At 51.4% G+C, this 23,304-nt stretch overlaps 1 protein-coding gene across 8 annotated transcripts in view; it reads right to left on the reverse strand.

Moving 5' to 3' along the window:
- SFMBT2 (Scm like with four mbt domains 2) overlaps window positions 1-17,703 on the reverse strand; it is a 123,942-nt gene extending 106,239 nt beyond the window's left edge. Inside the window, exon 1 of one of the 8 annotated variants that reach the window (XM_060192130.1) lies at window positions 17,573-17,703. The gene's annotated coding sequence lies outside the window, so the exon portion shown is untranslated. The other 7 variants (XM_060192128.1, XM_060192126.1, XM_060192124.1 and 4 more) reach the window with 7 other exon arrangements.
- Window positions 17,704-23,304: the final 5,601 nt, after the last annotated feature.

Genomic DNA, 23,304 nt, shown 5'->3' on the forward strand with positions numbered 1-23,304 from the left:
GGGGACTTTCATGTAAAATTACCAGACACCAATGGCAGAGAAGAGGAACACGGCCAGAGAAGTAACACAAGGTCATGAGTTCAAGCCCTGAAATCACACTTGCCAGAATCAGGCCCTGGTACAACTCCCACCCCCATTAATAATAAATCTTGGACAGTGGTGGCAGCACATAGGGTAGAACACACGTTACCACGTGTAGAAGCTTCAGAAGTGATAGAACAGTGCTACAGGCATCTCTCCTGTCTGTCAGCTTCTTCATCTTATTCTCTACCGTAAAAAGGAGCAATGGGGGGGCAAAGGGGGGTTAAGAATGCATGGCGCGAAGCACAAGGAGCGGTGTAAGGAACCGGGTTCAATCCCCCAGTTCCCGACCTGCAGGGGGGTCACTTCACAAGTGGTGAAGCAGGTCTGCAAGTGTCTATCTCCCTTCTTTCCCTATATATCTCTGTCCTATCCAACAACAACAACAATAACAACAACGATAAACAACAAGGGCAACAAAAGGAAAAAAATAGCCTCCAGGAGCAGTGGATTTGTAGTGCAGGCACCGAGCCCCAGAATGACCCTGGAGGCAAAATAAATAAATAAATAAAATGGAGCAATGGAGTCATGCAGCTGCCAAGCCCCGGAGATAAGCCTGGTGACAAATTAAATTATTTTATTTAGTTATTTAGTTATTTATTTGATAGGGACAAAGAAACAGAGAGGGGACAAGAAGCCTGCAATGTTCCTCAGATGTGACCATGAGCTATAAGCTCAGACCAGTAGGGACTTAGGACAGAAAGAAATGGAGAGAAGAGGGGAAGACGGGGGAGAGAAAGATAGACACCTGCAGACCTGCTTCACCGCCTGTGAAGCAACCCCCCTGGGAATAAAAAAAAAAAAAAAGAATGGTGTCAGAGTAGAGAAAAGGGCTAGAAAGTTGGATTAGGGCAGGGAGTAGCTCCCGTTCTTGGAAAAAAAAATTCTATGGCTAAAATTAAGTATTTATCTCCATCCACCTGCTCCAAGACATGCATACGTGTGTGTGTGTGTGTGTGTGTGTGTGTGTGTGTATTTATATATATATCCCAGCCTGCCTTCAGTTCTCATCACATTCCCTTTGATCATCCTATTCTGCTCCTGTTACATGAACACAAGACGTCCTACTCTATCCCTGGTGCCACTTACCATCCTGTGAACAAGTTTCTTTTTCTCCTTCATATAGGATTTTTTTTTTCTCTATTCTGTTACCTCTGTTTCTACTCTCTTTATTAGCTATCTCCCTTGGAAGTCTGGTAGTGTTTGGTGGTTCCCATTTTGAAGAGTGGGGAATGAGTGGTGTATACAAAGGGGTGGGAGGTGGGGGCAGACCCTTGTTCCACAGGGAAACCCCAGTGACACACACACTCCTCTCCAAGAGAGAACAAGAGTAGCACTCTGGTACACACAGTGCCAGGGATTGAACTCAGAACCTCATGCTCGTGAGTTCAACATTTTTCCCATTGCATTTTCCCATTCCATTCCAGCCCACCCCCAGGTCACTCTTAAGTCGTTACTCTTAGGTTGACCCAACTATATGAACAAGGCTTCCCCAGGGATCTGGTATAAGGGTGGGGAGTCTCCTGCCTACTACCCTTCACTTAGAATCAAGCAGCTCCACAGAAACACATCTGGTGTCCTCCCTCAGACTAGGCAGATGGACTCTTTCCAAGGATCCTCTGAAATCCAAAGCAGTAAGGTTGTGTTCCAACTGTCACCTGGGATTTCCAGTTAGGGAAGTCACCAAGCTCTCTTCTGCCCTTAACCAGATGCTGGATGACACCCTGCTTTTTCATCACATCGCTGTTTTATAAGACAATGCTAGATTAATCTTGTGTAGATCAAATTTGGAACTTTGAAATAGAAATGCCCCAATCTCAAGTGAAGCAAAACATTATACTGCAATCAGAGAGCTATCTCAGGGGCCAGTGGGTGGTTCACCAGGTAGAGCACATGTGTGACATTGAGTGAGGACCTGGGTTCGAGCCCTGGGCCGTGGCAAATTGGTGGGAGGTGGGGTGGAGCTTCATGAGTGGTGGAGCAAAACTGATGTGTTTCTTTCTGTCTCTCTTCCTCTGTTTAAAAAAAAAAATGACTACAAAGAGCAGTGGAAGTCATGCAGGCATTGAACCCCAGTGACAGTCCTGGTAGCAAAAAACAAAAAGCAAGCGGCCTGCAGCTCAGAAACCATTCTCAGTCCCATTCACTGAAGGGCAGGGCCCCAAAGGCCCACTACCCAGACTTCACTGACACAAGTCTTTTCATCATAACAATGAAAGAAGAATTACATTGCATTTTAGGTTACCCAAATATTCAGACCTTTACAATTAAGCTGCCTTAGAGGCTGAACAATGGTGTGTACACAGCACAGTGTGAAAGGACACAGGTCTAAGCCTCCAGTTTCCACCTGTAAGAAGTTTCACAAGTGGTGAAGTAGGGTTGCAGGTCTATCTCTTTGTCTCCCTCTCTATCTCTCTTTCCCTCTTGATTTCTCTGTCTCTATCCAATAAATAAGTAAATTAAAATCTTAGAGAAAAAAACACCACCTTAAAGTAATGTGGGGAGAAGGAAGGGACAGGCAGTGGCACACTACATGAGTATACATATTACAAGGCACAAGGACTGGGGTTCCAGCTCCTAAACCTTACCAGCAGAGGCAAATTTGGCAAGCGGTAAAGCAGTGTTGCAGGTGTCTTTCTCTCCCCATCTCTATCTTCCCATTCCCTGTCGACTTATCTCTCTCTCTCTCTCTCTCTCTCTCTATCCAATAACAAATAATTTGTTTAAAAAAGTAATGCAAGGGACAAGTGGCTAGAAAAATTGCTCAAATAGTAGAGTGTCTGCTTTTCACACCTGAGATTCCCAGTTTGACCCCCAGCACTGCACATAGCTGAATGGGGGTCTGGTTTGTCTCTCACTCTCTCTCTGCCTCATGTGAAGCTCTCTCTTGTATGTATTAAATAACATTTTTTTTAATTTTTTTCTTTTTCTTTTTTGCCTCCAGGGTTATCGCTGGGGCTCGGTGCCTGCACTACAAATCCACTGCTCCTGGAGGCTAAATTTTCCCTTTTGTTGCCCTTGTTAATAATATCGTTATTATTATTGTTGCTGTTATTGCTGTCACTGTTGTAGGGTAGGACAGAGAGGGGGGAGACAGAGAGAGAGACACCTGCAGACCTGCTTCACTGCCTGTGAAGCGACCCCTGCAGGTGGGGAGCCGGGGACTCGAACCAGGATCCTTACGCCAGTCCTTGTGCTTTGCGTGCTTTGCACCCTATGCGCTTAACCTGCTGCACTACTGGCCAGCCCCTGCATTAAATAACTTTTAAAGTAATTCAAGAGACCCATATCTTGAGTGACTAATAACATAATCATAAGTCCAAGGAAAAAGTTGATCATTGTTTACATCTTCTTTCTTTTAAGATTTTTTTTATTGCCACCAAGGTTATCAAAGGGGCTCAGGGCCTGCACGATAACTCCACAGTTCTGTGCAACCATTTTTCTCTTTCTCTCATTAGATAGGATAGAAAGAAACTGAGAGGGAAGCGGGATATGGAGGGGAAGAGAAAGACACCTGCAGCACTGCTTCACCACTCATAAAGCTCCCCCCTGGGGGACCGTGGCTTGAACCCAGATATTTGCACATTGTAATGTATGCCCCAGCCCACAGTACTCATTGTTTACTTTTCTATATGGCTTGGCGAAGAGAATATACACCAGACTAGAGGATAAAATGTGAGCTGGAAAGATACATGACCAAGTAGAGTACAACCCGGGTTTAAGCCCCTGCACCAGAACACTGGTGAAGTGCCAGAACACTGGGGAAAGCTCTAGAGCTGTGGTGTCTCTCCCTGCCTCTAAAAATAAAAAAGCTGGAAACCTTACATGCATGAAGCTTGGGGGAAGAATTGAAGGAGGGAGAGAAGGAAACTATGAACCATGAAGACCTAAAGTAGACATTCCCAAGATGCCAGGAATGCTCAGTCTGCCCTTGGAAATCCATCATGTCTAAATCACAGAGAAAAGGGCTTCAGTCCACAATCCAGAAAACCCAGAACCAGCACAGGACATCTAACCCAAGCCAAGACTGCCCCAAGTATTTCAAAATGGAAACATCTCAGAGTTTCTGAGAAGGCAGACACCACGCAATGCTCCACCAGTGCTTAATCACAAAGAAGAAGAAAAAAAGCCACTGCCCCCACCTTCAAAGAAGTCACCGCCTTGCATCACCAGAGGACACGCAAGAGGCCTGTTTGTTAATGGCCTTGAAAATGAAAATCCTTGTTAAGTGCTCAGCGCTTTGATCTTGATGGGCTAGAGCTCCCTGCTGTTTCTGTCCACTCATCACCCAGGTCCTGGCTAACCATGTCCAAGCCCATCTCCTCTCCTTTCCACCTGCCAACTCCCAACCCTTCCAAGTGGAGACAGGTCCTGGCTGGCTCCCTCCCCCAGCAAGGTGAGCCCAATTTCCAAAGGCAGATGGATCATGGCATCCTGCACCACCCTCCCATGTGCTCCAAGATTGGCCGACCAGAAATTCACTGGTTCTGTCAGAACAGATGGAAGCATGGCACAGCTGCAGCTCCACTGAGAAATGCTCATTTTTTCCCATCCAGGTTCGCATTTTAAAATTTTAGGCAAGTGGGCTAGCTGGTTTAGTGCACACATTACAGTGCACGAGGACCCGGGTTCAAGCCCCGGTCCCCACCTGCAAGGGGACAGCTTCACAAATGGTGAAGCAGGACTGCAGATGTCTCTCTGTCTCTTTCCTTCTCTATCTCCCCCTTCTCAATTTCTTTCTATCTCTATCCAATAACAAACAAACAAATAAATAAAATACTAGGCAATGAAACTCCCCAGGGACAGCAGGTGTCAAGATGGGGTTGCCAGGGAGCTGGTGGCCCCTGCTCCCATGAGTACTATGTCTACATGGCTCTGAACCGTCACCTCTGAACCCCCATCAGATAGCAAGCAAGAGACTCGGGAACAGAAGGGAGATAAGGCAACTGTGCAGAATGGCTGAAGAGCTAACAGCAGCCAGCCAGCAGCCAGCAGCAGGCCTCTCAAGACCCCAAGGAAGACTCCTGCTCAACGCAGCTGTGTGCGGCTCCATAATAGAGAGCTTCTTGGGCCAGAAAAGTCACTCCCTAGCCAAAAGGAGACACTAGCCTCATGTTAAAGAGCACACGTTACAATGTGCAAGGACCTAGGTTCAAGCCTCTGGTCCCCACCAGACTCATAAGCAGTGAATAGTGCTGCAGGTCTCTTGGTCTCTCTCTCAATTTTTTTTAAATCTTTATTTACTTATTGGATAGACACAGCCAGAAATTGAGAGGGAAAGGGGTTACAGAGAGGGAAAGAGACAGAGAGACACCTGCATCCCTGCTCCACCATTTATGAAGCTTTCCCCCTGCAGGTGGGGACCAGGGACTCAAACCTGGCTCCTTGTGCACTGTAACACGTGCGCTTAACCAGGTGTACCACCACCTGGCCCCAGTCTCTCTCTCTTTCCATCTCCCCCTTCCTTATAAATTTATCTCTGTCTCTATCAACAAAAAGAAAGAGGTAGATTTGTCATGTAGGCACTGAACTCCAGCAATAGCCCTATGGCAATAAAACATATTTTTTAATAAGTGACTTGATGGGTTGCTGGGTGGTGGCAAAAAGAAGAAGGAGGAGGAGGAGGAGAAGAAGAAGTAGAAGAGGAAGAAGAAGAAGAAGGAGGAGGAGAAGGAGGAGGAGAAGTAGGAGGAGGAGGAGGAGAAGGAGGAGGAGAAGTAGGAGGAGGAGGAGGAGGAGGAGAAGGAGGAGGAGGAGAAGAAGAAGGAGGAGGAGGAGGAAGAGGAGGAGGAGGAGGAGAAGGAAGCATGACTAGGAGACCACTGGGCATATCATGAACCTTGCCATGAGAGCAGTCCAAGCTGAACCCTGACACCATGTGTGAATCCCAGGACACCAGAGGAGGCTCTAGTGCTGTGGTATCTCTCCCCGTCTCTACCAGAATGACAATGTCCATGAGTGGTAAAATCACACATGCATGAAAACCTGGCTCCACAAAGACTAAGAAAATAAATAAAAATCATCACTGGACTGGGGCTCTAGCACAGCAGCAATGCAAAAGACTTGCATATAAGAGGTCCCAGGTTCAATGCCCAGCGCCAACAGCCAGAGCTGAAGCATGCTCTGACCAGAGGAGGGAAAAGCAGGACTTTGAGAATTAGCATCACACCTGGTCCTGGTGCAATAAACTGAAAACACAGGACTTTCCGTTGCTGACAGATACTAAGAGGAGCCACTGAGAGAATCAACCCGATTCTGCAACCAAGTTAAGCACCTCCTCCTCTTTCTCCGCCTCAGAACGGGCCACATGCTATACACCTGGTACAGCAATCATTTCCTACCAACCAGCCCGTGTACTGTGTGTCACCTCAAGGACATAAAAAGTATAGAAACCTGGCATGGGGTCATTTCTGCCCAATCACGAGTCTTCCGAGGAGATCACACACAACCATCAGTGCCACCCTTGGTGAGTTGATGACATCAAGCAGCTAAGAGGCAGCAATACTTGCAGGGTGGCACCCAGCTGCCAGCGCACAGAGGGAATGCACCACAGTCACCCAAGGCACAGCAGGGACTCGAGGGGCCCGCTCTGAGCAAGGCTGCCAGTGGCCACCCCACGGGTGTGGGGGTTCAGGCAACTGAAAAGCATTTTAGCTGCTTGTTTTACCTGAAGCCATCAACAGGACAACAACAAAAACAAACAACAACAACAACAAAACAGGGGTATAGATTTAACTTTATCAGTGTTACGACTGAACACAGGGAGGACTCGGACTGGAGAAATCCAATCCCGCCAGGCAAAGCCAACAAACACACCTGGAAGGCTGTGGTTTGGGATGTGCCCAGGCCACTGTGGGATGACAGGGGACCTGTCAACAGCACTGTCACTCTCCAAGTGCCCCTGTAATCAATCACATGCCACACTACTCTTATTTAAAAATGCCAGAACCATTCTGGAAGCTTCCCAAAGTCTCATTTTGCACTCCAAACAATTTTTTTTCTTAAGCATATTTAGATGTTCTGCTGACTTGATATGGATTTTTGTTTGTTTGTTTGTTTTTTGTCTCCAGAGTTATTGCTGGGGCTCGGTGCTGGCACCACAGATCCACTGCTCCCAAAGGATATTCATTTCCCTTTTGTTGCCCTTGTTGTTTTATCATGGTTGTGGTAATTATTATTGTTGTTATTGATGTTGTCGTTGTTGGCTAGGACAGAGAGAAATGGAGAGAGGAGGGGAAGACAGAGAGGGAGAGAGAGAGAGAGACACCTGTAGACCTGCTTCACCGCTTGTGAAGTGACCCCCCCCCTTGCAGGTATGGATCCGGGGGCTTAAACTGGGATCCTTACGACGGTCCTTGTGCTTTGTGCCATGTGTGCTTAACCTGCTGCACTACCACCCAACCCCAAATAATTCTAGATTTTCACTAAGGTTCCTTGATCAAGCCAAGTGTTGCTGGGGGAGAGAAAGCAACCACCACTGGAACCAAAGGAAATACTCACCCTGGGCTAAGCCAGGTCCCCCAAGTTGTCATCAGTGTGTTGACGACACCCTAAATACCTGGCTGGCAGCGCAAAGACCTCGTGACAGGTGGCATGAAGCTGGGGAGCTTAAAGTGTGTTGAAGCTCAGGTTCAAGGCGAGGAGCAGCTCTCCTGGCTTCAGTCTGCTGTCAGACTGCCACCTGCACAGGGGCTTCATCAGAAGTGTGACAGTGACACCTGAGCCCCAAGCCCAGAGGTGCATCACGCCTGAGCCCCTTCCCAGTGACTGCATCACAGAATAGATCAGGGAGAACAGCAACAGAGAGAAAAAAAGAAGTTAGTCACATTGTCTGCTCCTAGCAAAATGATAGCAATCAACTGCTCACACCTCCCACCTCACATCAGGAGGTGAAAGGGTGGGGACTGGCCACTCTGGGGTGTCTCAGCATCTGCCAGCTCTGATCTGGAGGTCCCTGGAGGGCACCCACCTCTTTTCATTAGTGCGAGACAAGTGAAAGTCTGGCCTGCCCCAGGTCCCCTCCCCTACTCAGCTAGGAAAACTCTCTCTCGTCCCAAATGCCTGAATAAACACCAAATCCCCAGGGCACACCTGTTACCAAAGAGACATCTGGAAAAATAAACAAATAAACAAACCTGGGGCCTTCTGACTCTCAGAACAAACATCTCTTCACACACTAGGGATGTCAAAGAGCCTCAGCTTACTTGAGTCCACTGATCACCCCAGGCAGCGAGTAGGAGAAACAAGGACTAGAAGCACAGAACAAGAGCAGAGCTCAAAGATCACAGCCTAGCAGAACTGGAGCCCCCCACCTCTGCCTGCAGCATCTAGCTGAAGGCCATGAGTGACTTTACAGTTATAGGTAACCTGAGAGCAAGTAAGATGGAAAACAGGTGAAGTTTAACACTCTGTTCCTCAAAACCAATGGTGACATCCATCAGCCAGTGGGCTGCCTGCCCAAGCCTACACCTGCAGCCCTGGCCAGCCCCCCATCACTAAGATCCCTGCCTGCCCTAGTCACCACCCTCTCTTGACAGACCCTCAGCATCATTCACCCACTTGGGAATAGGGGGGAGGCTCCTCTGCAGAAAGGAACCCAAATACCCCTAAGTTGCAGCTTAGATCTGTCACAGTCTCCACGGAAATTATTGCTCCTAGCTCCCCTGATGCCGGAGAAGCACCTCTTTCAGATGGTAGTGCGGGTAGGCTGCCCACGACAGTTTCTGGCCAATCCATCACTTCTGAATAAAAAGCCCTAACCTCAGCCACATAACAAGCCAGCAGCGTCATTCCTTTCCAGTGACGGGTCCTCCTCCTGCTGCATGTCCAGTGTGAGGTCTCACTAAGACAAGCTGACAGCTACTGATGGGATAGCATTTTTTTAAACATTTGTTTTATTTGATAGGACAAAATTTGAGAGGGGAAGGGGAGAAAGAGAAGAGACACACCTGCAGCACTGCTTCACCATCTGTGAAGCTTCCCCCCCATGCAGGTGGGGACCAGGGACTTGAACTTGGGTCCTTGCACATGGTAATATCCACACTCAACCAGGTGCATCACTGCCTGGTTAGCATTTTTTTAAGGCACTTGGAGGAATGTAGAATCCAATTTAGAAACAGGGAAAAGAAATGGCTACAAGCAGAAATGCTTTCTCTGCGACTGCTAACCGTGTATTTGATGTGAGAGCAGAAGGGGCCATTTTCTAGTAAAAAGATGGCATATGGGAGTCGGGCAGTAGCACAGCAGGTTAAGCACACGTGGCGCAATGCACAAGGACTGGAGCAAGGATCCCAGTTCGAGCCCCCGGCTCCCCGCCTGCAGGGGAGTCCTTCACAGGAGGTAAAGCAGGTCTGCAGGTGTCTATCTTTCTCTCCCCCTCTCTGTCCTCCCCCCTCCTCTTTCCATTTCTCCCTGTCCTATTCAACAATGATGACATCAATAACAACAACAACAATAACTACAACAATAAGACAAGGGCAACAAAAGGGAAAATAAATAAATATTTTAAAAAGACATGGAATATGTGTCACCAAGCTCGGAAAGCATTTGTGCCTGTTGCCTTGTAGAGCAGATCTTCCATGTCAGCACCCAGCAAGAAGGCTGTTCCTGACATTCCTCTCTGGAAAAATCAGCAAATGGAAGGTTGGAGATGGAAAGACAGATTGCTGGTCAAGTAAAGAAAAAAAAAAGTCCTCAAAACTAGGGCGCGCACCCGATAGAGCACATGTGGTAGAGCACACATATAATCACTTGAGGAACTGGCTTCAAACCCCCACTCTCCACCTGGTATGTAAAGGGAGCTTTATAGGTAGTGGAACAGTGGGGTCGGGCGGTAGCACAGCAGGTTAAGCGCATGTGGTGCAAAGCGCAAGGACTGGTATGAGGATCCCAGTTCAAGCCCCCGGCTCCCCACCTTCAGGGGGGTTGCTTCACAAGCAGTGAAACAGGTCTGTAGGTGTCTGTCTCTCCCCCTCTGTCTTCCTTCCTCTCTCCATTTCTCTCTGTCCTATCCAACAACAACAATATCACTGGCAACAGTAACAATAATAATGACAAGGCCAACAAAGGGGCAACAAAATGGGAAAAAAATGGCCTCTACGAGGAGTGGATTCATGATGCAGGCACCAAGCCCCAGCAATAACCCTGGAGGCAAAAAAAAAAAAAAAAGCAGTGGAACAGCACTGTCTCTAGCTCCCTCTCCACATATCTGTCTCTATCAGAAAAAGAAAAAAATGTAAAAAATAAATAGGCCACTGGGAACAGTAGAGTTGTCATGTAGACACTGTGCGTGAGGGATAATCCTAGTGACCAAAAACAATCCCAGAATTAGAAAAGGAAGGTTTCTCAAGTTCGAAGATTGGTTCTAGCCAGTCTTGACTTCATTTATTCCCTATTACTTAACATTATCAATGTTAAAAGAACACACAGAGCCAACTTCTATGAGAATCCAAACACTTGGATTTGGAACAACTAAAGTTTTCTGGAAGGGAAGAAAATTCAATCAAAGACAAAAATTTGAAGTTGAATCTAAAGTATCCATGGCCAACACTATTTATTTTCCCTTTTGTTGCCCTTGTTGTTGTTGTTTATTGTTGTTGTAGTTATTGTTGTTATTGATGTCATCGTTGTTGGCTAGGACAGAGAGAAATGGAGAGAGGAGGGAGAGAGGGGGGAGAGAAAGACAGACACCTGCAGACCTGCTTCACCATCTGTGAGCGAATCCCCTGTAGGTGGGGAGCCCGGGGCTGGAACCGGGATCCTATGTCGGTCCTTGTGCTTCGCGCCACAGGCGCTTAACCCACTGTGCTACCAGACTCCCTGACAACACTATTAAAAAAGGAAAATTCTTGGAGGCCAAATGGTGACACAGCTGATTAAATATACACATCACCATGTGTAAGGGCCCAGGTTTAATCCAAGACTCCCCACCTGCAGCGAGGAAGCTTTACAAGCAATGAGCAAGGTTTGCAGATGTCTTTTTCTTTCTCTATCTCCCTCCCTCCTCTCAATTTCACTCTATCCTATCCAATAAAAAGGAAAGGGGAAAAGAAAATATGGTAATGAAAATTAATAAGTAAAATAAATAAAAAATCTGGCTCTCTTCCCAATCTCTCAACATTATCACTGTGAAGTCCACTTTTCACTTCTTTAACCACTTGAGCATTTTTCAAACACATCTACTTATGTTGGTGTGATAGCCTCTTGCCTAGCTGAAGGGGGAAAATAAATCATGTGTTTCCATCAAGATGAAATGTGAGAAGTGCAACACTTTGAAACCTTCATGGCCTGGCCAAGTAACCAGGCATGAAGAACACCCTATCCTGGAAGGCTGGGTAGTTTCACTTCTACTTTGAGATTAAGGGTTCATTTAGTAGCCCTGAAAAAGTCAATATAGAGTAAAAGAGAGGGGGGAGTGAAGAAGGAGAGGGGTGGAAGGGAAGAGAGGAAGAGGAAGGGAAGATGGAAAAGAGAAGAAAAAGAGAAGGAATATGGGGGAGTTGGTGAAGACATAGCTCATTGGAAAGGGCACCCACCTTGCCAGGCCTGCAGTCCAAGTTCAAACCAGGGCGCTGCAAGTACTATGATGTCATTTTATATACCTTGCTATTAATAAATGTATCTGGAAAAGTCCACTCAGCACTGTGAAACTAAGTATGCACTAAGACTCTGGTACACCAAAGTAATAAATAAATACCTTTATTTTACAGATTTTGCATTTTATTTAATTTTACTTTACAGAGGCTCTGCTTCATTTGAGTGGGCAGCCAAAGACCCCATGAAGTGGGATTGAGACAGACAAGTGTCCAGACCCAGAATACCAGAACTGGGGACACCAAATCCCACGGCAGATCCCTTTTGCTGAAACTCCTTAACTTTGATATCCCCACAGGAATTGTGGGGGTGCAGAGTGGTCTACCGACCTGCGTTTTCACTGATGGGGGGTGCTAAGCCCCCCAGAGCACCCTGCTCTCCAGTGGAATCCTCATCCAGCACTGCTCAGAACCAAGTCCCCATCACCCAGCCTCTGCCCAGGTGTGACACACAGAGAAAGGTGAAGATGCCACGGATGGAGTGGGTAGAATAGGCGCTTGAGGAGCTGCCACACTGACTGCCAGGGTAGCGGAGGCACAAGAGAACAGCGCAGAAGACAGCACTTGGCTCCTCTGTATGCTCCTGATAGACAAGGGAGGGGTGGGTATTATGCCTCGCTGGGCTGAAGACACATCATTGCATGATCTCCCGCAGGAAGCAAGCACAGGGGGAAACTCTTCCCGGACCAATCACTCCTGCCATTATTGAGGGCAACTCGTGCCCCAGTACAAGGGCCCGCTACAGGTGGAGCCAGTGTTTCCCAAGGAGGGGAACACAGTTCTGCTCTCACTATTGGCACTTCTCAAAAGCCACCTAATAAAGCAGGGTAGCTCTCTACACTACGACGGGGGGCAGCTGAGTCTCCCTCCACCCCCACCCCCCCACCCCCGCTCGGTGACTGGCCTTGGCCAGAAGGTGCCCCTCCCTCCACAACTGGGGGATGGCTGGAGGGTGCGCCCCACCCCTGCTCAGGCGACTTCTGGACCCCAGCAAGGGGCAAAGATTGTGAACTAAGACTGTTTATTTACGGAAGAGAAGTGGAGCGCCAGCAAAGGCAGTGCTTAGCAGAGAAAGTAGCAGCTCGTTCAGCAACGCGGAGAGCCCAGCCCCCGCCCCGCCTCTGGCTCCACCTTCCTCCCCCCCACCAGGAATGAGGCCGCCCCCAACCCGCTAGTGCGCACTCCTCAGCTCTCCTGGGCCTTCAGCTCCTGGCGGACACTCCAGTCAGCGTCCCAGGCCCTTCAGATCCGCGATGGCTGCGGACCCCCGTAGGGTCCGCCCTAGCCGAAAGCACTTCTCCGGGTGGGCTCCGACCCGCCGCGGTGCGCGGGCTGCGCTCTGCGGGTCCGGGGGCGCCCTGGAGCCCCAGACCCTCGCGCCCTCTTGGGGTGCAGCGAGGCGCAGCCCCCGGGCGAACGATAACACTGACTACTGCAGCTACAGAGAGACAGGGTATGCGCGCTGCACGCTCCCCACCCCCCGAATCCCACTCCCTTTCCCAGACCCAAAAATGCCAAAAGCGAAACTGCCAGCAAGTCTCCAGAAGTTTGGGGACAGGCTCCCCCGTGCCTGTCTCGTCTCATGGCCCTCCAAGCGCCGTCCTGGACGGGCGCCAGAGGGGGAATGACATTCGCTCCCCGCGGTCACCTGAGCGTGTACGCATGAAGGTGCGCAGCCCCAGGCCGCGGGGGCACCCTGATTCTCCCCAGTCTGGGCTCCGGGGCGGCGGTCAGTTGGGCTCTGGCCTCGGCTCGGCTCTTCACTACCACCCTACCTCTCCACCACCACCACCACCACCACCACCACCACCACCACCACCACCACCACCACCAGCCCCCCCCCCCCCCCGCCAGCCCAAGAACGGGAAGCTTAGAGCCAGCGGAACCACGGCCTTGGTGGCCGCTGGTGCAGAAGCCCGTACCAGGCATCCGAGGTAACTGTGGCTGGACACGGCGATGTCGGGAGGATCAGGAAGGACTGCACTCAAACTGCAGTTTACTCGCACGGAGCCTCTGCGGGTGGCTTCGCACCCGGACCAAGCCTGCTCGAGCGTCTTTGGGTCGCGGAGCCCGCTTGAGGGGTGTCTTTGGAGGTGTGTCCAAGAGACCCGCTCAGGCTAAGAGAGTCTGGGAAACCTCCCCCGCTCTGACCCGATGCGCCGGGGTGTTGGCACATGGTGCCTTCTCAGCGGGGACACACAGGGAGCTCAGACCCGCCCAGCCCAAGGGTGACAGGCCGCGCGGCCTGGTAAGAATGACCACCAGGCCCGGGGCTCGGATCCAGGGGTCGGTTCCAGGCCTCCTCCCCCAAGACCCGCCCCTCCGGCAGTGCGGCGGGCGGCTGGGAAGCCCACTGAATCCTCTCCGGCTCCTTCTAGGTCCCGCAAATGTCCCAAACCCTGCGGCCATTACAACCTCACCAACACGTCGCTTTAGCCCTTTGACTTATCAGCGTCTCCGCACACCCTCGAGGTCACCTGCTCGGAGAGCGCCCCCAAAAAAGTGCTCTCCCCGTGAGTCACGGGGTCTCTGCCCGCGGGGTCCACCGTGACGCAGGACCATCCCTCGGCGGCTGCATCCTGATTATTAGCGACCTCTGTCGGGTACTTCTTTCCCAATTAAGCGAGCTCAGAGTTGCTCACTTTTCCCAGAGACTCGGACTTTGGGCCGCGCACCTACCCCCCCCCCCTTCCTGTTCAGGAAAACTCCACTCCCAAATGTTTACCATCCAAGGGGCCAGCCTATCCCTTGCACCTCAACGCCCACCCACACCCCCTGGGGCCATATGAACACTCCCCCCCACCCCCCGCGGCGAGGGGACGCCCTTCTCCAGCCCAGCCTTCTCAGATTGGGCTCCAAGAAAGGGGACACTCCTCCCAGAGCATTTCCCCACCCCATCCCCCATCTTCCCCAGAGCGCTAGTCCCAAAGCAACTCCTTCGTACGCTGCCCCCCCCCGTCCCTCCCACCCAGCGCTGGGGACAGCACACCCCAACTTGCAGAACATTCCAGGCACGGGCAGCCCCTGGGCCCAGCACCCTGACAGCCAGTCCTCAGCACCTCTCCGCTGCACCTACTCAGCGCCTTCCCGCACCGGATCCTGCCAATAACGCGCTCCACTCCTCGAAACTCCCTCTGGGGCCGGGCACCACGTGCCAGCACCCTGGCGCGTCGGATCAGCACTGGGGAGGTTTTTGAGAAGCACTCAGGCTGGGCGGGTCTCTTGGACACACCCCCAAAGGCACCCCTCAAGCCGGCACCGCGACCCAAAGACACACAAAGCAGCGGTGGCGGGTCGGGCTCTTCTACCCTCCAGTGGCGCCCCGGACGCGCTCTGACCGCAGGCAAAGCCAGGCCAGCCACTGCCCGCCCGCCTGCGCGCCCGCTTGACTCGCTAAAGCAGATGCCGAAGGAGCCGGAGAGAGTGGAGGCTCCGGGGTGGCCGCTCAGGGTGGTTTTTTTCTCACCTCAAAAGCTTGATTTTCGGTCTGCGGGAAACCACCTTGGCCCGCCATGTTGGAACTGGCTCCTTCCCAGCAGTTGGGGTGCTTCTTCCGCGAAGACGCGAGGCCTGATCGGGCGCGGGACGCGAGGCCCGCCGCCACCAGCCACCCGCATATCCCAAGGTCCCCTAACGGGGCACCCCCCCCTGCACCTCCCGCCTGAACCCATCACGCAGCCAGCAGTGCATGTAGTTTGCTGGGGGCGGGGAAGGGGGGGTGAAAGCATCGCCTCCCAAACCCGAGTCGATGAGCAATAGTGAAAGAGGTGAGGCAAGCAGAGGGCAGCGAAGCCCCGAGTCACAGGATATTACTTTACAGCGAAAAGAACACAAAGACCGTCCACGCCGGGGCTCGCTCCCAAACTACTCCACAATTTCACTGCCACTTGCACGTCCCCGCCTCCCCCAGACTCCCACCCATTACTGGAGCTCGCCCCCCCCCACTTCCCCTATCCGATCTCTCTTCCCGACACCCCCCCAAAATGGGGGGACTCCGGCGAGGCGGCGGCGCGGGCACACGGGGTGCAGGGACAGCGACGTCGCCAAAACAGAGCACAGAAGAGGGCGGGCACCGCGGGCCCAGGGAGAGGACTCGGCACTGCGGGGGACCCCGGCGAGGCCGAGCTTTTCCTGGGTGCAGAGGCGCGGGGTGCGGGGGACCCCCGGGCGAGGCAGAAATGACAACCCGGGGCACAGCGCGGAGTTTGGGGCTCTGCTCAAGTGGCTCCGCCGCCCTCCTCTCCCGCGCCTCCCCGTCCCCCGCCCAAAACCCCTTCCTCCTGCCCGCCCACCCCGACACCCCCACCCCGACTGGCTCGCGCGTCCCTGTTTCCCCTCCGAAGCTGGGGAGAAAGCAGCCGCCCCGAGCACTCAACCTGCGAGCGGGCGGCCCGGGGACAGCGGCGAGCGCGGCGTCCTACCTGGTGCAGTGTCCCACCCCGAGGCTGGAATGGGGGCCCCCGGCGTCGCGGGGGTGACCAGCCTGGCTCGCCCGCCGCGCCCGCCCCACGCCGCCTGCCGCGCGCCCCCGGCCCCTGCGCCTCCCGCTCCAGCCGCGTTCCAATATGGCATCCTCGCTGTGCGCATGCCCGACGTTCGGAAGCTGCCCCGGCTCGTGTGTGCAGCCAACTCCGCCGGCGACCTCCGCCGGCGCCCGGGGGCTCCGCGCCGCCGCCTACGGGGCGCCCTCCACGCCCGCCGCGGCCTGGGCACCAGCGCCACGCACCAGGCACCCAAGCCCGGTCCTCCTCCCCGGCGGGCTGGAGTCGCGCTGCCCTCGGCCCCCAGCCTCCGCCCTGACTCCCCCCCAAGCTGCAGAAAGTTCGCGAGGCGGGCGCTTCCGCACAGCTGGCACCCCCGGGCCAGCCCGCACCTGGCGCGCGCTTGGGCTCCTGCTCCGCGCTCCCGCGTGGGCTGCTACACCCCGGGACTAATTCGCCCCGCGCTCCTCAGTCAGCGGAGAGAAACTCCGTCCTCCGTGCAGCCTCCGTGCAGCCTCAGCCCCGCCCCGCCCGGCGCCCAACGCGGGTCTTTCAGTGGAGATGCGGACGCCCCGGGGCCTGGGCGGGGGGTGTCCCCAGGAAACCTGCCCCAAGGAGGTGGGCAGGAAATGAAGATGGGACTGCTGCGGCGACCCGCCGTTTCGGGGGCTCAGAGGTAGCCGGTGTCCCAGCTGAGTCCCCTGGGCTCCCAGCGAGGGGCCCCTGCGGGGCGGGGACGGAAACCCCCCAGGAGGGCGGCCCGGGGATCTGCGGGCGCGCGGGGATGGGGGGTGGCGGTAGTGCATGGCGCTAGGGTACGCGGAGCCAGCTGGATAGGCGGCTCTGGGTGCGGGGCCCCGGGTGCGGATCCGCCGCCGACGCTCGAGCAGACGGCCCTGGCACCGCCCGGCGCCCCGCTGGACCCCGCAGCCAGTCCGCGGGGGCGCCAACCTGGGCAGCAGGACTGACATGTCTCGCGTCTCCCAATGTGAGGTCCCGCTCAGTTGGCAGCACCCCGCCGCACCCCGTGAACCCGGCACTGCCCGCAGACCCGGAGCGCCGGCCCCACCTACCCTCGTCGCCCGAGGGCCACGCGTCCCGGAGGGCCCAGAGCTGCGAGCCAGAGGCCCGGAAGGAGGGGGACGCCCTGGGGAGCGGGGCGGGGCTGGACGGAGCTGGATCCCCCGCCCCTGCGCCCCTCCACCCGCACTGAGCGTAGAGACCTGGCGCCAGGGCACTGGTGTCCTCTGCTCCTGGGCGCGACGACTCCAGGAGACTGATCGGCCGCCCAAGGCCAAGAGGGATCCAGCGACCTATACCGTTCAAAGCGCAGCCTGAGTTGTCCACCTCTCCAGCTCTCCCAGTCAGTCCCCCCCTCTTGGGGACGCCCAGCTGGAGGTCATTGATCCTCATACCCACCGCACTCTCTTTCCACACATTGACGCTCCCGCCTGTACCGGGGAAACCCGCGCCCTCTGTGCCCTCGAAGACTTCAAGGCGGAAATAGAGGAGGGGACCTGGGGTTCTAGGACGTAGGCTCCATCATTGCCAAGGGCTCCGGCCCTGGTCACCTCTTTCTCAGACCTGGGAGAAGGCGAGACAAGGGGCGGGGAGAATCCGGGGTGCGTGGGTGGGGCTATGGGGCGGGGACAGACCCCAGGACCCTTCTCCAGTGATCCTGCTGCCTGGGCGTCCAGCTAGGGGGACCTGCGTGCGACCCCCAAGTTCAGCAGCCCCACTCCTTACGCAGTGGTGGCGGTGACCCTGCCAGCCATGTATTCCCAAACCAAGGAGCTTCGAGCAGTCCCTGGAGAAAGTCAGGGCTCACCCCCACCCCCCCTACACACACATCCAAGCTCGCGCGCGCATGCGCGCGACAAGAGCTACTCTGTGCCTCTGTAATGGAGCCAAAATATAAACACCTTGGTGTTCGTTTAAGTTCCATTATGTTATTTGTTCTTGGAGAATGTTAAAAAAAAACAGAAAATATGAGCTGGGAGGCCATTGAGTACACACATTACTATGTGCAAGGACTCAGTTCAATACTCCAGTCCCCACCCTCTCCCCCCAGGGGGAAAAACTTCACAAGCGGTGAAAGAGTGCTGCAGGTGTCTTTCCCTATCTTCCCTCTCAATTTATTTTTTAATGTATCTTTTTATTATTCTTTTTACTTTTTATATTTTTAATTGTTTACCAGAACACTGCTCAGCACTGGTTTATGGTGGTACGGGGGACTGAACCTAGAACTATGGAACCTCAAGCATAACCATTATGCTATCTACCCCCACCCCCTGGCCATTTCTCTCTGTCTCTATCCAATAAGTAAATCAAATATATAAAAAGTGAAGATCTGTTAAATAAATCTTTAAAAAATAGAAAATAATTGTAAAAATAGAGACATTGTATAATGTGCAGGCAGAAATAGCCTATCCAAAATCTACCACACCCCACCAGTGTTCTGTTTCATTTTGTTTTTTAAACCGCTTTTAAGAATTTTCCAGGTCTCTCCCGGGAAGGCCAGCCCATTCCATGTCCCTGTGTAAAGTACTTCTTCACTGGTGTGAAGATTGGGGTGGAGACCTGGGTCACTAGGAGGAAGGGCCTTTTCAGTCCTTTTTTGCACATCTGTTTCCAAGCCTGAAGGTCCTTGGTTCTTTCTCTGAGTGTCCACTTCCCCAGGGCACTGACATCCCTGCTCCTTTCCTATGAATCACTTGTTTGCCCAGGTGCTCAGGTGAATTGGCAATGCCAGTTCCCCAGATCAGCAGACTGGCTCCTCCCCTATCAATCACTTTCCTTTTTTTTTTTTTTTTCTTTTTCTAGCTGTGGGACTTGGAAATGCCAGTTTCTAGGCCATCAGACTGAAGAGGGAGGGTTTTTTTTTTTTTTTTAATTCTTGCTTGTACAGCTCAGTTGCAAAGTTCCCAGACTTGTTTCCTCAAAGTAATAATAATGCAAACTGACTCCTAATTCCTATTTTTTAAACTAATTTTATTTATTTTAATGACAGACACCAGACCACCGCTCAGCTCTGGCTTATGGTGGTGCTGGGGATTGAACCTGGGGCCTTGGAGCTTTAGGCATGAGAGTTTTCCTTTCTTTCTTTCTTTCCTTTTTTTGTCTCCAGGGTTATCACTGAGGCTCGTGCTTGCACCACGAATCCACTGTTCCCAGAGGCCATTCCTTATATTTTCTTGGCTAGGACAAAGAAAAATTCAGAGAGGAGGGGAAGCTAGAGAAGGGAGAGAAAGATACCTGCAGTCCTGCTTTGTGAAAGTGACCGCCCTGCAGGTGGGGAGCTGGGGCTTGAACCTGAATCCTTGCACAGGTCCTTGTACTTTGTACTTTGTGCATATAAAACAGCTGGGGCATGAGAGTATTTTGCAGAACCATTATGCTGTCTCCCCAGTCCATGAGTCCTAATTCCTAACTCACTGTTGGGTGCACATTGTCTTAGGATTCCTCCAAAGTAACTGAAATCTGTTTGGGGAGTTGAGAGCCATGTATCCTGAAAATTGTGGGGAGCAGGGACAGGGGGTGGGGTGGGTGATATAGCTGTCACAATCAAGAAATAAAGTCCTTAAACCACTGCACACAAAAGGCTACACCGCTGTCACAAAGACAGGAGGAATTTCTAGAAGTTCAGTAACCTCCTACTTTCCACCCCCCACCCCACCCCCATGTGACTGGGTGAAGGTTCCTGGCTTTTTTCTGTGCCCTCCCTTCCTTCTCTTTAATCCAAGGACATGAAGGAGGCACAAGAAAATTGACTAGAACATTCCCTGAGGCAATTACGATGGCCCCTGTGTCTCATTCCAATACCTTCCAACACTAATTTTTATTTCTGAACTAGACACTTCAGGGCCGTGGGAATCCAGATGCAGAACCCACCCTAACTTAATTGGAGATGGAAAAAATAGTAAATCCAGTGGGGTAAGCCAAGCCCTGGCAAAAGCTGTGAATGTTTGAAAGGAAAGAAAGTACAGTCCTTTCCAACTCAGATACACTGAGCCATGTAAATTTTGTGATTGACACCAGGACCTATTTCTAGGTATCATTACCATTTATTTAAAAAAAAAAAAAAAAACTCTTGGTAGGCCAAGTGGTGGCGCACCTGTTTTAGTGCACATGCTACAAAATGCAAGGACCAAGGTTCAAGTCCTCAGTCCCCACCTGTGGGGGAAAGCTTCACAAGCAGTGAAGAAGAGCTATAGGTATCTCTCTTTCTATCCCTCTGTTTCTCCCCCTTCCCTCTTGATTTCTCTGCCTCTATTCAAATTAATTAATTTTTTAAATAACACAAATACAATTAAATTGTTTAATCTATGAAATTAATCACTTAAGAACTTTGGCATGAAGCCTCACAGGAGAAGAAAGAAAAAAAAAACCTTGGTGGCAAAATAATAACAACAGTTGAAAAGTCTACCATATTCTCTCTCTCTTACTAAATAAGCATTCACAAAAAAGCATTGCACAAGAGTGGAAATTAGATGCATATTATGTGTATTGTATGCTATAAACATGTTTACAATGATTGTATTGATACTTTTAAAGACCTAGCCAAGACTCAGATATATTGCACAGGCCCAGAACTCGGCCACAGGTTTGCTTAAAAGCACTTCATGTTTAAGATATCATTTTCCACTGGAGGAATGCACAATCCTATTATCATTATTTATTTATTGGATAGAGACAGAAATTGAGAGGGAAAGGGAGTGAGACAGAGAGACACCTGCAGCCCTGATTCACTGCTCACAAAGCTTTCCTGCAGATGGGGACCAAGGGCTCGAACCTGGGTCCTTGTGCATTGTAATGTGTGCTTAGTCGGGTGTGCCACCACCCGATCAGGAAAGCACAGTCTTAAAGTCAAAAGTTGATGCTTTTTTAATATAGGGAATCTCTAATAAGACATGAGGTGCACTGACTTCAACCAAAAGCAAGAGGAAAGGAGTCAGACTCTCAATTGGAGGTGGCACTTGAAAAACAAGAAAAGAAGAAGGAAACCAGGGTGAAACTGGAACTGGCTGGGGGGTGTACTGCAAAGGACTCTGGGAGAGAGAGGACCATGAGGACCCTGCATGATGGTAAAGTCGGACTTAAGTTGGTGATGGGAGTGGTGTGCAGACACCTATTATGGGGAGATGAGAAACTGTACCTAAGTAACAACTGTCCTGTCAACTATCATTTCTCCAGTGAAATGATTGGGGCAGGGGGTCAAGTATTCGAATAATCTGTTGGGCCTTCCTCCTAGAGTCTTCAAATGAAACATGTCTCTTGGGCTACAGAAAATGTCAACCTAGGCTCCTATATGCCATTGAAAGACATGCCCTTTTTGCTCGCCTTTCCCAAGATTTGCTAGTTAGTTCGTTAGTTTTACCAAAGCACTGCTCACCTCTGGCTTATGGTTGTATACGGCATTGAAGCTGCAACTTCAGAGCCTCAGGCATGATAACCACTAGGCTACCTCCCCAGCCTTTTTATTTTGTTCTTACCCTCGATCCCCAGTTCAGGCATTTAGCTTTTGACTGGGAGTCAGATGAACTGAGTCGCTTTATCAGCATTAACTTACTTTGTGAACCCTGTCAATTCAGTGACCTCTCTGACCTGTTCTGAAATAACAGGCTAAATGAAGTGCTTGGACTAGGTGATCCACAGGGCCCTTACAAACAATAATGTCTGTCTGCTTACCCACCTCCTCAGCCCCAAACAGGGATCTCTAGCTGTGCTACTCTAACACCATCTCTTGAAATAGTCAAGGTATAGACACTGGGGTCATGGGGGCAGGTGGGCGGGCAGGAGGGCTAAATTCAGCAGTGCTGCAGGGGAGGGGCACCAGGGCTTTGAAGGTTTCACACCCCTGCCTGCCTGCTGTAAGTGACTGTGGTGTTCTATGTTCTCCCTGAGGGACTCTGGGTACCAGAGCCAAGTAGCTCTGAGAAAAGCCAGGGTAGTGAGAAGACTCTCTGAAGAGTAGAGAGGTGTGGGTGAAAGTAGTGTGAGAAGCAGGCCAGAAAAGTAGCATTTGACAGAGTTATATAACTTCTGAATTTCTAGAAACCCCAGACACCCCTACTGCTTCCTACAACCTGGTTGATTTGTTGTTGTTGCTTGTTTGTTTTATTTCCTGATAGAAACCGTATGTGGATGTTAAGAAAAAAGAACAAATAGGGAGTCAGGCAGTAGAGCAGCAGTTTAAGCGCAGGTGGCGCAAAGCACAAGGACCGGCATAAGGATCCTGGTTCAAGCCCCCGGCTCCCCACCTGCAGGGGAGTTGCTTCACAAGTGGTGAAGCAGGTCTGCAGGTGTCTTGCCCTCCTGTCTCCATTTCTCTCTGTCCTATCCAATGACGACAATAATAATAACTACAACAATAAAACAAGGGCAGCAAAAGGGAATAAATAAGTGTTATTTTAAAAAAAGAAAGAAAAAAAGAACAAATAAATGTCATTTTGGACAAAGAAAATGTAGTGTTTTACTTTGCTATTGCCACGCAGAAGATTTCCCCAATAGATTGCTTTACTCTGCTGGAGACAGCAGAAATATATAGTGTGCTTTTGCTTAGCTTATTAACAACTAGGCAGAACAGCTAGATAAAAGAAATACTGTTTAGCTAGCAAGAAGTAAGAGTACATACAGGTCATTCCTTAGAAATAAAGCTAGCAACCACAAAACATGCCTTCAAAACAAGGCAAGTGTAACCACAAAACATACCTTCGAAATAACAAAGTATAACTTCAAAACATGTTGATGGTAAGATTCTGGTTCAAGTAAATATGGGTCAAAAATTGAGGTCAGGGAGTTCGGTTGTCCAGTTTGTCCTGTTCCTCTACCAAAGCCTCAGGTAAACATTCTCCTTAATAGCTGCTGGTCAGAACTGGGCAAGACAACAGCACGACAGAGAATGAAAGAGACCACAGCAACGAAGCTTCCTCCAATGAAACAGTGCCTGGACTTGAACCTAGGTCACACACATGGCAAAGCAGCACACTATTCAAGTGTCACTTCACTGGCCCTGCCTCCTGCAGTCTGAAGGCACCCCAAGCTTCCTGGACCAGGAGTGAGAGTAGAGGTGCACAGGGCCAAGAGAGACTCTTGCAGTCTGAACCTGCTGCGACACAGAGCGCAAGTGCAGACATGGCTCATGTGGACCT

The sequence above is a fragment of the Erinaceus europaeus genome, chromosome 6 (assembly GCF_950295315.1).
Source record: "Erinaceus europaeus chromosome 6, mEriEur2.1, whole genome shotgun sequence".
In the NCBI taxonomy this organism is placed as follows: Eukaryota; Metazoa; Chordata; class Mammalia; order Eulipotyphla; family Erinaceidae; genus Erinaceus; species Erinaceus europaeus.